This window comes from Python bivittatus, unplaced genomic scaffold (assembly GCF_059951505.1).
Source record: "Python bivittatus isolate LINGU-HERP-01145 unplaced genomic scaffold, Pbiv_v1 ctg000160_np1212, whole genome shotgun sequence".
NCBI classification, from domain to species: Eukaryota; Metazoa; Chordata; class Lepidosauria; order Squamata; family Pythonidae; genus Python; species Python bivittatus.
Window position 1 is genome coordinate 11,190,385 of NW_028277076.1, and position 13,887 is coordinate 11,204,271.

Consider the following 13,887-nt stretch of genomic DNA (forward strand, 5'->3'; position numbering starts at 1 on the left):
ACTACTACCATACTTCAGCTCTAGGGCACCCAAAACCCCGGCTACTGTTTTAGAAGGCTTCTGGGGGCAGCCGTATTTTTGCCAAACACCCGGTCCTTCCCCTCCATAATTCAAACACAGTTGAAACAGGGCTCCTTCTGCCACGGTTATCCTGCAAGTACTTTTCTTTTACATGTTGGTGACTTTTGAGCCACATAAAATCACATGTTTCTGGATTCATGCATCAGAAACCATTCCAAGTCAGAACGCTTCAGAAAACCTCCTTATCCCTCTATCGCTACACTAAAAATATGCCACATTAGAAATGCTCCCCTCCATAATGAGTAAATGAACTGAAGCCTTTATTTGTGTCAGGTCATACAACGTGCAAAACTCAAGTTAACAAAGCCCAACATGAGTTTACTGGCAATACCAAAACAAATGCTCCATTGGATAGTCTAAGGAAATCTGGATTCCACCTGCTAAAATGATGCCTGTGTTCCCACCACAACCTGAATCTCAAACTATCCGTGTCCTCTTTAGCCTAGTCCATTAGGCTGTGTAAATGCAGCCACAGAGCTTACTGGAATCTGGTTTAACTATCAAGGAGCTGAGAAAAGGTTCGTTTGGTGAGGACCTAACAAAATGTAAGTTTTGAAGGGAACATGGATCTTCCCCCAGCAGCATAGAAATAGCCAAAATAATTAATAGCACCAAATGCTTGAACGGGTACTTTTTCTCACAGTGAGAGCCAAGAGCACCAGAAACGTTCTGTCTTTTCCACACCAATACAACAGATGACATTTCGGATCTGATGCAGTCTGATTGTCATGGACCCCACTTAATTCATGTAGTTTTTTGTTCTTCTAATGAGAGTTGGTGATGCTCATGCAGAGCCACATCTGGAAAGCAAAAGCTCAGAATGAGGGAGGATAGCCATGGATGGGTGTCTTTAGCAATGTTTAAGTTAAAAAGGTAAGAAAAAAATCAGTATAGCAGCTGTTCAATGAATGGAGGAAGAAGTTAGTGGGTAGGGAAAAAAGACAGGACAATCCAACTCCTATTTTGGTTCTGATATCTTCATTAAAAATGATGTGTTCCACCAGGAGATTGTGAGGAAGAGAATTGGTTTGAGATCGATATGAACATGGACAGGGATTGCCTCTTTTTTTATATAATGGTTTTAAATCTGAATTTTATTTTTGAGAAATCCTGGTGAAGTGCCAGTGGCTGGGGGAGAGCAAACATTGTCCCCATCTTCTAAAGGGGGAAAGAGAAAGATTCAGCAAACTGTAGACCAATCAGTCTGAAGTCTGAGAAAATTCTAGAGGAAATCATAAACACATCAGTCTGTAATCGCCTTGGAAACAATGTGGTAATTATCAGAACTCAGCATGGATTTGTCAAGAACAGATCTTGCCGGGCTCATATTTTTGACAGGCTGACTTTCTTAATAAATTGTGGGAATGCTGTAAGCATAGTATACCTTTGCTGAAGCAAAGTATTTGAGAAAGTACCCCATGATATGCTGATTAGCAGGCTAGGTAAGTGTGGTTTGGATGTATTAAAATTAAATGGAGATATACAGTAGCTGGCTCAAAAATTATAGTAAAGGCATGTTCATCAATGGTTCTTCATCAAATTGAAGAGAGGTATCAGATGGCACCAGAGATCAGTCCTAGATCCTCTACTCTTAGATGAAGAGGTGGGTGGACTGCTAATCAGATTTGCTGATGGTACAAAATTGGGTGGGATAGCAGTTTCATAGCAGACAGAAATAAAAATCTAAATAATCTTGATAGGTTAGAAAATGGGCTGAAGGTAACTGAGTGAAATCTAACAGAGACAACGCAGAGGTCTTTACTTAGGAAACACAGTGAGGATGGGGGATACCTGGCTTAGTGATGGTATTTGCAAAAAAGATCCTGGAATAGCAGTTGATTGCAAGCTGAGTAAGAGCCATCAGTATCAGATGGCTGCAAAGAAGGCAAATGTGACCTTAGGCTGCATCAACAGAAAATAACTTCCAAGCAATCATTCCAAATCTATTCTGCTTTGGTCAGATGCCACACTAAGTACTATGTCCGTTTCTGAACACTACACTTTAAGAAAGATTCAGAGAAATTGGAACAAGTTCAGACAAAGGCAATGAAGATGATCAGGGGACTAGAAAAAGTCTTTTTCCTCTGAAAAAGGATGGAAGGAGCTGCATATGTTGAGTCTTGAGAAGACTGAGGTGGGGCCGTGAAAGTAGTCTTCAGATATCTGAAATGACATAACAGAGAAGAAGGTTAAGACCTTCTCATTCTCGTTCCAGAGTGCAGGACACAAAATATGGATTTAAGTTCCAGGATGGCAGATACCAATTGAATAAGAGCAGTTGGAGGGTGAAACTGTGACCCAGAGGTTGGTGGGCTCAAGCAGCACAGAGGCAGCCATCTATCAGGGAGGCCTCAATGGACCCAGGAGCCTCCAGGGCCATTGCAGCTCTCGGATACAGCTGAAGACACTCAGATACACAGCACTAAGCTTAGTTACAACACCTACACAAGACACCCTGCTTGCAGAAGCCACCTTCTACAGCAAATTTCTGCTTCTGTTTTTCTGAGTTCTTTCATCCATAGAAGACACTGTTTCCTCCTTTGGTTTACTAATCAGGATCGTATTTCACTGCCATATTCTTTAAGGAAAGCTTTAAAATGGAAGAGCTTGAATCTTTTTTTTTCATACATAAACAAAAGTAAGGACATAAAACAGCTCTAAAAATTATCAACAGTAGGGAAGATGTGTGGTGAGGGGAGACCTGAACATTTATCCCATGAATGAAATAATTCCCCAGATCAGATTGCTTCTAAGTCATCTTCCTTGCTTTTTTGTGAAAAAAGAAGGAGTTCAAAAGCTGATTGATCACACACACCAGCAGTTCATTGTCCAGGTGTTCTTTGTCCTTTGTAGTTTCATAATTGGGGACCATCAACAGTTCATGATAACTCTCACAAGCTGGGGGTACAGCTAAGCAGAACAGAGGCATACTTACCACCAATGACCAGTCTCAACTCACATGAGGAATCCTGTAGATTTTAACAACAGGAGGACAGGTCCAAACCATGGGAATTAGTCTTCTAACTTCTGAACTATACTCCCAAAATTAGGACGGTTGCATTCAACCCTTGTTAAAGTCCAATACACCAATGGAATTGTCTGTTTCATTATGAAGCTAATGTATGTTCAGCTTAAAAGAAATTCATTCCACATTTTGCAAGGTGACAACCTGGGTTAGCCTTACCTGGTGGAAGCAGTGAGCTCAGAGGCCAAGCAGGTTGGGCCTATTAGCACTTGGATGGGAAACCTCTAGGAAATTCAGGGCAGTGGCGATTCCGGAAGGAGCCAATGGCAAACTTCGTCTTTAGGACTGCCAAGAAAATGAATGGGTGTGTCCATAAAGTCACCAGGAATCAAGCTTAACTTGGAGGAGGTTACCTTTTAATCACCTGATTGGAAATGGAGATAATCACTACCAATGTCTGCATAAATAATTAGCGTAAATCTCATAAACTTCCTTCAGCTCACCAGTTTAGGAACTCAGAAGTTTTCCCCAAACTCTGACAACTGGAATCAGGACCAAAGGGCCCCAAAACAAATGCTTCAGTTTAATAATAAGAGGGGCCCCCAAATGCCCCCCTTAAGTAAATCAGCCTCTGTGTTATGTAATAAAACGTAAGTTTTAAAACAGCTAAATTGGTCCATAGTAATAATGTTGTGAGGAGATCCAGTTTGGTGTCGTGGTTAAGGTAGTGGGCTAGGAACCAGGAGACCCTGAGTTTTGGTCCTGCCTTAGGCACGAAGCCAGCTGGGTGACCTTGGGCCAGTCCCTCTCTCTCAGCCCTAGGAAGAAGGCAATGGCAAGCCACTTCTGAAATTTTGCCAAGAGAACTGCAGGGACTAGTCCAGGCACTCACCAGGAGTCAGCAATGACTTGGAGACACCAATAAATAAATAATGTTGTGAAAGGTAGAAGTTACTCTTTTTTTTAAAAAAAAAAGCAGTTTTCCTATCTGTGTTTAAGCTGTAATGATCTAGGTATAAGCCTTCCTAAGGTTAAACAATCAATGTTAAGTTTATGACCTAATATTTTGCATAGATATCTTGTGGCACTGAGTACAGTTATTGAAACTGATCCCAGAACAAATGAATATTTGTCCAATATTTGCTGAGGTTTCACTGGAGACTAGCCTTTGATGAAGCAGGCTAGGAAGAGTATTGACGCTTTTGAACTTTGGTGTGGGACAAGGCTCTGAGAATACCATGGACAGCCCAGTAAACAAACCGATGGATCATCGAACGCATCAACGCAGAGGTCTCCCTCGAGGCACAAATGACCAGGCTCAGATTATCCTACTTTGGACACATTATGCGAAGACTCAGCTCTCTGGAGAAGGCTCCGATGCTGGGAAAGGTGGAGGGAAAGAGAAGACCAGCAGCAAGGTGGGTGGACTCGGTTACAGTGGCGATGAGTGCAGCATTGGGAGACCTGAAGGACCAGGTTGACCATAGATCATCCATCTATCTATGTGGTTGCTAAGAATCAACACCAACTGGTTGGCACATAATCAATCAATCAATCACTGGAGGCAGATAACAGCGTTCAAATTAAGACCAAAGAGGACTGAATTCTAAAGTTCCTAATTTCAACCAATACCAAAGTTTAAAAAATGCCTGATGATATTTTTGAAAGTTTGGAAAATTAAATCCACTTTTCACAGAGGGGACAGTAATTTATATAGTGAAAATCTTGAGGAATACCCTGCCAGATAAAGTTATTTAATATGCTATAAATTTACCTGAAATATTATGAAAGAATAAAGCTAGGAAGACCTTCTAAAATATAAATCAAACTTGCTCTTAAAATCATATTAGCCACATTTATCTTCCCCAGATACTCCTAGAGTATCTATAAAAACCTTCATTTTTTGTCAAAATCAGAGATAAGTTCAGAATTACCCACTGAGAAAACTTTCTAGGAATTCTTGTATCAAGAGACACAAGGAATCAGAACATAGCTTCAAACCCCTAATCATAAAGTAGTCAAAACTGAGTTCTTGAATCCTACCAAGATCGAATGGCTGTGGGTATTTGAACCACCCAGATCAGAGCTCATTCCATTGGTTAGCTTGGATGGGTTGGTCTTCCCCATTCAAGGATGGCGCACAATTCGGGTGTACAGTTTGGGGGTCTTCCTGCACTCACAACTCCTGCTTGATGAGTGTGTGTCAGCTGTGGCCAAGAAGAAAAGTTGCACCCTTTCCTAGATTGGGGGACCCTTCAGACAGTCACTCATGCCCTGGACATCTCACGGCTTGACTACTGCAACATGTTCGATATGGGGCTGCCCTCAAGACCATACTGAAGCCTCAGCTGGTCCAGAATGGGGTATATGTGATGGGCATGCCTCAGGATGCCCACGTAACACCTCTGCTTTGCCAGCTGCACGGGTTGTCAGTGTGCTTCCAGGTGCAAATCAAGATGCTGGTTGCTACCTATAAAGCCCTACATGGCATAGGGCCTGGTTACTTGAAGGACTGCCTACCTCCCATAACATCTACCCAGCCAATCTGATCTGGCAGGGCTGGCGCGCTCCGGGTTCCTTCAATTAAACAATGCCATCTACTGGGACCCCAGAAGTGCACCTTCTCTGTCGCAGCACCTGCTCTCTGGAATGAGGTTCCCCCTGAGGTTCGAATGAGCCCCACCCTGCTGGTGTTTCGAAGGGCCCCGAAGATGTGGCTCTTTGCCCGGGCCTTTGGCAAGGGTGACCGAAGCCCCCTTTTCTTCTTCTTCTTTCTTCCCATCTGGGTTTGTTATTCTGCCATCTCTACTTTTGTTTTTGTCATTTTTATTGTCTTGTTTTTATCTTTTAATCATTTGTAAACCACCAAGAGTTGCTGGGAGTTGGGCGGCATATAAATTAAATTAAATTCTTAAACAAAATAAATTAAATTAATTCTTGAGATCCAATGGCATCCAATCCGTTTTCTCCCATTATATTGTAACCAGACAGATGATCAAAATGAGATTAGGAACGGGCATTTGTCCACTGGCAGAAGAACCTTGCCCTCTGCTTCTCCTGTTGTGGTCCCTTTCATGTTCTCAGGGTTTCTGATAGCATAAGGAAGAGATCCTCAGGCCAGATGAAAAAGAAAAGGTAACCCTGAGATGTCCCGCTGCATAACTTCATCCAGACGATGATGATGCACTGAAAATTGTACATGATTTAGGGACTAAATGAAAAAGCAGGTAGGGAAACAGAGAAGCCAGCTACACAATTTTGGGGAAATCAACACCTGCTTCAGAAACTTCCAGGTAACCAGGGCAAAGGCAAGTCCACTATTTCAGAATTGAATGTTATCAGAACCTTAATGGTCTTGTATAAATCCAGACTGAGTTGTGATCTATAATAATCGGAAGAAGAACCTGTGATCTTGTGGCCAAGACTTCAGCCAAGGCTGGCTGAAATATCAGGCTGTCCAGATATCAAAGAAATATGTTGGGAACAGATAACAGGATCTTTATCTTGTTCAAGAATGACAATAATACTGGCTTCATTGAAACTAAGAGGTCAGGGTTCACTTAACACTCTCCTCCATTAAAAGAATAGATAAGAGCCCAACATATAGTTTGATATCAATCAGCTGGAGGGAAGCCATCGGGGCCATTCCTCAGGTTTGTAGATTGAACTGTACTCACAATTTTTGAAGAGAAGTGAAGTTAGTAATCTGCTGGGTTGCAATAGACGTGATGGTCTCACATTCTGCAGAAAATGATGTTTTGTTGATGTGAGTAAAATTTTAAAAACTGGTAATTAACTGATCTAGATTCCATATGGATTTCTACAGGCCTAGTTTTGTTCAGTGTTGGCACAACAGTCCTTGTAAACTTCAGATTTAGAAGAAATCAAAGGTCAATAATGCCCATAAGGTAAATGGGAGATGTAAAGAATTAACAGTTGTTTAAGGCTTAACCTTAATACAGTTATGCTATCTGACGAATGCCTTTATGAAAATCAGTCCCCGTTGATACAAAAGCAGCACTATCTCCTGTTCAAGGTCTCTTTGAACCTTTTTGTCACATAAAGCTATTGCATTCACAGCAACACGCTCTGAAATGATGGTGATGCTTCTGTCCCATAATTAGCCTTAGCTAAATGAGCAGGAACAAGGTTTCAGAGAAGGAGGCCGCCTGCGGAAGAAACGAAAGTGTCTTCCCGCTGGGAAGGGTGAAGCCCCTCTGGAGGCAGCCACAGCTTCTTGGGTGCAACCGGGCAGCACTGCTTTCTCTGAGAGGCTCTTGGTCTTCCGGGCAACTCGCCAGCCAGGGGCATTCCCAGATGGCCACCTGCCATCCCAGGAGGCCAGACCGGGGCTGACCTGGAAAACCAGATGACTGGGTCTCCCAGGTTTCATCTCTGCAAAATGTTCCACATAACCCTGGGGAGGAGATTGAGTAATGTTACGGTAAGGGGGTTGCTAGCCGTTTGTTCACTGGTCAGTCCAGTTTGACCCATCTCCTTTTAGGGAACGGAAGGGCTTAGCCTTCCTATTGCCACCCTCTCTTTTCCAGCTGCCTTCCAGAGCAACCCGCCTTGGCCCGAGCTCCCTGTGGATTGGATGGGAAGACCATGTTCTCAACTGGGGTCCCTTTTCCTGGGAACGGCTGTAAATCTCTCCCCACTGTGTGCACAAACACGTCCTTAATTAACAGGTGACATGGAGAGGGAGAAGCAACCACAGGAAATGGCTGACGTGCAGACCCACAAGGGCCACATGTATGAGAGTGAAGGTAAAACGAATACCTTTTTGTGCTGACAAACATGATACATAAGTCTCTGACTGAATGGACCGCCTTGTCAGCAGTGCATCTCCATCTCCTCCTCCTCCTCCTCCTCCTCCTCCTCCTCCTCCTCCTCCTCCTCCTCCTCCTCCTCTTCCTCCTCCTCCTCCTCCTCCTCTCTCTCTCTCTCTCTCTTTCTCTCTCTCTCTCTCCGATAGTCAAGCAATGGGAGCAGGCCCTTTGAAGGAACCATGAGGAGCAACAGTTTCCTCACTATCTTCTCAGGGACACAACAGGAGGTACTTCTCTAGCAGAGGAAGAACACAAATGCTTTGGTTTCCTCCCAGAGCAGCCATAGATTACCTCTTCCTCCCTCAGGGGAAATGGACTCACCAATTCAAGAGTGGAAAGTCTTCTGTGAATTGGTTTAATCCTCAACTATTTGAAGCGAAAGGCCTTCAGTTCATTTTGTGGTGCTGATTCCACATGTGTGCCACAGGAAGAAGGAAGAACTGCCTTTGTCTCTCTTCATCTGCCTTTGTTAGGCGACTCCATTGGACTTTAGCCTGCGGGAGAAGAACAGAAGAGCATTTTCTCCAGCCGTTCCTAATTTTATAACCCCAGACATCTTGACTCTCCCTCCCTCCACCTGCCTTGCCCTTTTCTGCACCTTCTCCAACATTTCTATATTCTTTTTGCACCAAGGAAATCAAATCGGAATAGTCTTATTTCAGGAGGCATATTTTCATATGGAAAATTGATAATTATTGATAATGTGATAATATTGATCATTCAATGTTTCTATTCCTTTCATCATCTGGATCTCTGGAATGGATTTTGTCTTTTTCACAGAAGCCACTGCAGGCAAGCTCAACATTTGCATGAGGCCCAAATCTCTCTGGTCAGTCAACACCAGCTCAGGCTCCATCGGCAGATATCTGAAATCTTTCGTTCCAAACCAGCTGCAAGACTTTTGCCCGCTGGACTTTTGCTCAGGTAGAGTCAGTCAGGTTTGGTTTCATTCATTTCTCATTGGCCCAGCCTGAAGTGTGTCCGACCTCATTTCTGCATCATTTGGGTTTTTTTCCCCTCAGCCAGCACAAACTTTGAAGTGCACCTTTGTTTACTTTTCTCCAAATACAATGATTTCCTAAGAAAATCCTGCAAAATCCATGGGGTACGAATATTTTAAAAAAACAAACAGGTGAGTCCTTTTAGCTCAGCTTTAAGGGCATGGAAACTAGGTAAGTTTATATGAAAATGCAAACAGAATTAATTTCTTCACCTTTCCTAGCCACTGTTCAACCACAGAAATGTGAACAATCATGATGACTCATGGTGGTCAAATATTTAAATTAAAGCTGTCCTTTAAAAGAAAGGTGAAATGAACCATCATCCCCTTCCAGCTTTGGAAAAAATGCGCTGCAGTTTATCCAAAGTTATGATGAAGATGATGATGGCTCATCTGAGGTGGAGGGAGGTCTCAGTGAGCCACTTGCCCCGCTTCTGGGCTCCATGGCTGGCACCCCCGGCCCCAGCCCTCCCCCAGCCAGGCCTGGTGTCCTCCCAAGCATCCACACACAGACTGCAAGTTCCCCGAGGGCGGGACTGATTTTTTTTCACTTAGGAGAGCCCCAGATACTGGTGAAGCTGTGTCTCCAAATCAGAGAGGCCATTTTGCTCCTGGGTTCCTCCCCACTTCGCATCAAGGCTCCTCCATCCCCAGGTTTAGCCCCAGATGTGCTCCTTTTGCATCCTGGGTTCGATTCCAGCACTGCTTCTTTCCACTGGTCGTTGTTTTTCTTTCAGACTGGCCTCTGTTGGAGCCCAGCTCAACATGGTTGCTTTTTTTCTTTTCTATAATTGTTTAATTGCATCTTTCCTCTGAAATGGACCTTTTAAATTATTAGGTAGCGTTTGAACACCTAGTGCGGTGCAGTAGTTAGAGTACTGGAGGTGGACTAAGATTCCACCCCCGAAGACATGATGCCTCTGGCTCCTGGGGCAACCACCATCCTTCGCTAGTTCTCACCACAGTACGGTTGTGGCAGTAAAAGAGGTGGGTAGAGAAACACACCTTGGAGAAAGGCTGGATAGAAATGCAACTTGCAGGCAAAGGATGCTATGAACTGGGCTCCCCAATCAACCGGCCCTCGTCCTCCGGCTGTAGTCACTCAGTCAGTGATGCCTCTGGAGGTTCTCCACCAATGAATGGATCCCTGCTTTGTTCTCTTCTAGGCTTCCTTGCCCCACTTCCCCCACTCTCTCGGCCAATGTTGATCTTGGATCGCCTTGTAAAACTGACCCCGGGAGCCCTTGCAACACTCAGCAGCCAGCCAGCCAGCCAGCCATCTGAAACCTTGGCCTTGATCCACTGGGAGTCTGCAGGGAGGGGAGAGGTCCAACTACTCCAGAGGGAACCAGGTCAGCCAGACACGGGGCTGAGATGGTCCTTCAGCCTGACCGCAGCAGAAGATACTCCTTGGGGTGCAGAATAAGGGGCCAGCTCTGTGCAGCTGGGCTAGGCCATGAAGTTAGCGTGTGGAAAGGCTACAGATTGTTTTAAAGTTTAGATAAATAGCAGATGTTATTCAAAATGGCAGGTGTCATTCAACGTGAGCAAGTGTAAGGGGATCCACACGGGTGCCAAAAATCCTAACTATTCATGCTAACTAATGGGATCAGAGCTGATGAGGAAAGAGATCTTGGAGTAATGGGAAATGGTTCAATGAAGGGATCGACCGAGCGAGCATCTGCTGTAAAAAAGGCCCACAGCACGTTAGGGATAATAAGAAACAGTGTTGAAAACAGAGATGCCAATACCATAATGCCCTGATATAAATCAATGGTGCAACCGCATCTGGAGCATTGCGTGCAGCTCGGGTCGCAGCACCTCAAAAAGGAGATCATGGAGCTGGAGAAGGTTCAGAGGAGGACAACGAAGCTGATCGAGGGGCTGGAGCAGCTTCTCTAGGAGCAAAGGGTGTGGCATTGGGGGCTTTTGAGTCTAGAAAGGGGGCAGATGAGAGGGGACATGACTGAGGTGTGCAAAATTATGCACGGCATGAATAAATTGGGCAGAGAAGCTGTTTTCCCCTTCCCAAAATACTAGAACCAGAGGTCACCCAATGAATTTGAATCATGGAAGAATCTGGACAAACAAAAGGACATACTTCTGTGCAATGCATAATGAAACTTTGGAATTCGTGGCCCCGAGATGTGGTGCTGGCTACCAGCTTGGCTGGCTTCAGAGAAGGGTTGCACCAATTAATGGGGATTAAAGGCTGTCAGCCTCGAGGGCAGTGGGACTGCCCAGAAGGTCGTCTGCTGGGAGACTTGTGGGCTTCCCTGGGCAGTTGGTTGGCCCCTGTGAAAACAGACTGCTAGACTAGATGGGCCGGGGGTCCCGTCCAGCAGGGCACGGCTTACATTCTTACATAGTCACCTTACAGTTGGACTACTGCAATGCACTCTACATGGGGCTGCCCTTGAAGATCACTCAGAAGCTACAGTTGATCCAGGAAGCATCAGTGCAGGCCGTGATGGGCATGCCTTGATATGCCCATGTGACAGCTCTGCTCCATGAGCTGCACTGGTTGCCGGTGGACTTCTGGCTGCAATCCAAGGTACTGGTTATCATCAGTGAAAGTTTCGTCCTTCAATTTCCCCTTGGCACAGAAACAGGGAAGGAACATTGGCAGCCTTCCTAGCCAAGGCAGCATTTGCAAATGGTGCCACCCCTTGGGGTCTTCTGGAAATTGACGAAGCAGGATATAAGAATGGGCAGTTTTCATGGATGGACTAGACCACCGTTTTGGCAGACCAGGGTGTCAGTGAGCAAGAGGCAAAACCTCCAGATTTACCTCTTCTCTGAGACAGGGAAAGAAATACCAGCTTTTGCGCAGCTGAACCTGTTGCAAAGAACTCTGCAGACCTTGGACGGTGCGGAATTTGACATCAAGGGGAAGAATGGGAGTGGCCATCCTTATCAAAGAGCCTCCTTCACTGAGACACCGGCTGCTGTCTTTCGGTTTTTGTCCAAACAGTTGAGCTGAGCTCCATAGGCAGCGGCTGTCCATGCCCATTAAAGAAAAAATCTATACAAGAAAACAGCATAGGGTTAACTTTTCACATGCTCAAGCCTTCCAAATGCCCTTCCATTTCCTGCCTGGTGACAAGACTGGAAGGCCTCTGAATAGGTGAATAGGAGAAAATGGTATTTCTGTATCTCGCGTGAAACTAATTCCCATGTGCAGTAGAAGCGATTCCTTTTCTTTTCCCCCATCCCGCTGTTATTCCTCTTGACTGATGGCGCTTCAGCTATTGATGCTGACATTCTGTGAAGGGCCAGACTTGGCTCTTGCGAGCTTTCTGAGCTGGGAGGCGTGAGCCACAGCCAGGGAGACCACGGTGGTGCGGTGGCAGCCCCCCTCCCTCCCCAAGATAGCATTTTCGTCTGGCTTCCTGGCTCGCGTTTAAGGACCAGGAAGCCCTGCCTCTGTGGTCTGGGGACCTGCAAGGTCGCCCTGGTCCTGCCTCTGGAGTCTTCAGGATCTCAGCCCCGGATCCGGGCTGTTCGAAAAATATGCCAAGGGTAGCTGAGGCCCAAGGAGAACAGGAAAACCCTAACCTGAAGATAGTCTGCTTATTAAGTGGGAAGGTTGTTCCTCCACAGACTCACCTGAGATATAGGCAAGCTGAATCCCTCCCCCAAAAGAGGGGCAGTGGCTGATCCACACAGTTCCATTTTAACTTAAGTTTTTAAAATGTCCAGATGTCCTTTCTATTCGAAATAGAAAACCTGCTGCTCCCCAAAGGCTTTATTCCGCACACGGACAGCCCCGGGGCCGTGGACTGTGACATGCACTCTCCCCCCACCCCCCACCCCGCTTAAGGTTCCTGCCACGGTCGTCCTGCCGGGCAGTGTTCTGGCCATCATGCACTCCGCGGGTCCCCCAAAGGACTGAACCCACCCGCAGCTCGGAGATCATCCCGGGAATATCGCCCCTGCTCCCCCACCCCCACCCCCACCGGGCCTGCTGACCAGCTGTAGGGGACAGGATGGATGGGGTGAGGCAGGGGGGAGCCCCACTGGTGCTCCTCGTATCCTTCCAGGCCATTTCTGAACCCGGGAAACCGGGCTACGAAACAGCCCGGCTGACGGACGGGTGGAGGGGCGGAGGGCACGGTGCGCATGTGGCTTGGTGGGGAGCTAGGCGGGCACTTTAAAATCTTGCCTGGGGGGGCGCGTCTCCTGGCAACTTCAATGGGGTTTACTCAGAAGGCGCACAAGATCAGCTTGATTAAGGCAGAGGAACGGAGAGGGAGCGAGGCAAGAGAAGGCGGCCCTCGCGCCCACCTCCTGGATGCCGCCGCCGTCGCCGCCGCTTCGGCCCGCGCTCCCTTTCGCGGCGCTCGGCCGCTGCGGACGCGATTGCCCCGGACGGTCCGGAGAGCGGCTCTGGCTGGCCAAGGGCCGAGAGCAAGCGGTTTGTTCCCTCCGGTCAACGGACACGGCCGAGGTGGCTGTCCTGCCTTTGGCCGCTGCGGCTCCGCTTCGCCTCCCCAGATCGCGCGGTGGGCACTGATGGGAGTGGAAGGGAGACTTCTTAAAAGCTGGTCGGTCACATCAAACAGCACAGCCAGAAAGTGAGGCTGGCGGAGGGCTGCGGGTCCTGGAGGGAACTCTCCCCGTGGGCGCCGCAGCTGGAGGGTGAGCCCATTCCGCCTCCCCGCTTTATTTTCCGGGCCGGCGCCCGCAATTTCTCCCCCTGCCACGAGGCAACGCAAACCGCAGCCGCTCCCTAACAGGGGCCGCTCGAGGTCAAAGGCAGGTCAAGGCGGACGGGGGGGAGAAGAGGGCAGCCCTTCCCCCGCCCGGGAAAGCGGCAGAGTGACGTCAGAAGACGGCGCGCCGATTGGCCGCGGCTCGTTTCTATCCCCCCCCCCCGCCCCGATTGGGGGAAGCGAGAGCTGGCGGGGCTGTGGATGCTCCGTTTCCGCGCCCGAGCAGTCTTTCCCGGGGCCGCGGTCGCGCAGCCCTGCCGGAAGGAGCAGCTTGGGCCCGGTTGCCCTGGGGGG

At 47.2% G+C, this 13,887-nt stretch overlaps 1 long non-coding RNA gene across 2 annotated transcripts; it reads right to left on the minus strand.

The window, feature by feature from the left end:
- Positions 1-327: 327 nt before the first annotated feature.
- On the minus strand, positions 328-11,895 carry LOC112540669 (uncharacterized). Of its 2 annotated transcripts, none has more exons than XR_015797316.1 (5): positions 11,741-11,895; positions 8,200-8,372; positions 6,724-6,787; positions 3,266-3,470; positions 328-2,244 (listed from the first exon to the last, which is right to left on the minus strand). It is a non-coding gene; the product is annotated as an uncharacterized LOC112540669 (long non-coding RNA). The 2 variants fall into 2 exon arrangements; XR_015797315.1 differs by having other exon boundaries at positions 11,670-11,895.
- Between the last annotated feature and the right edge of the window lie 1,992 nt (positions 11,896-13,887).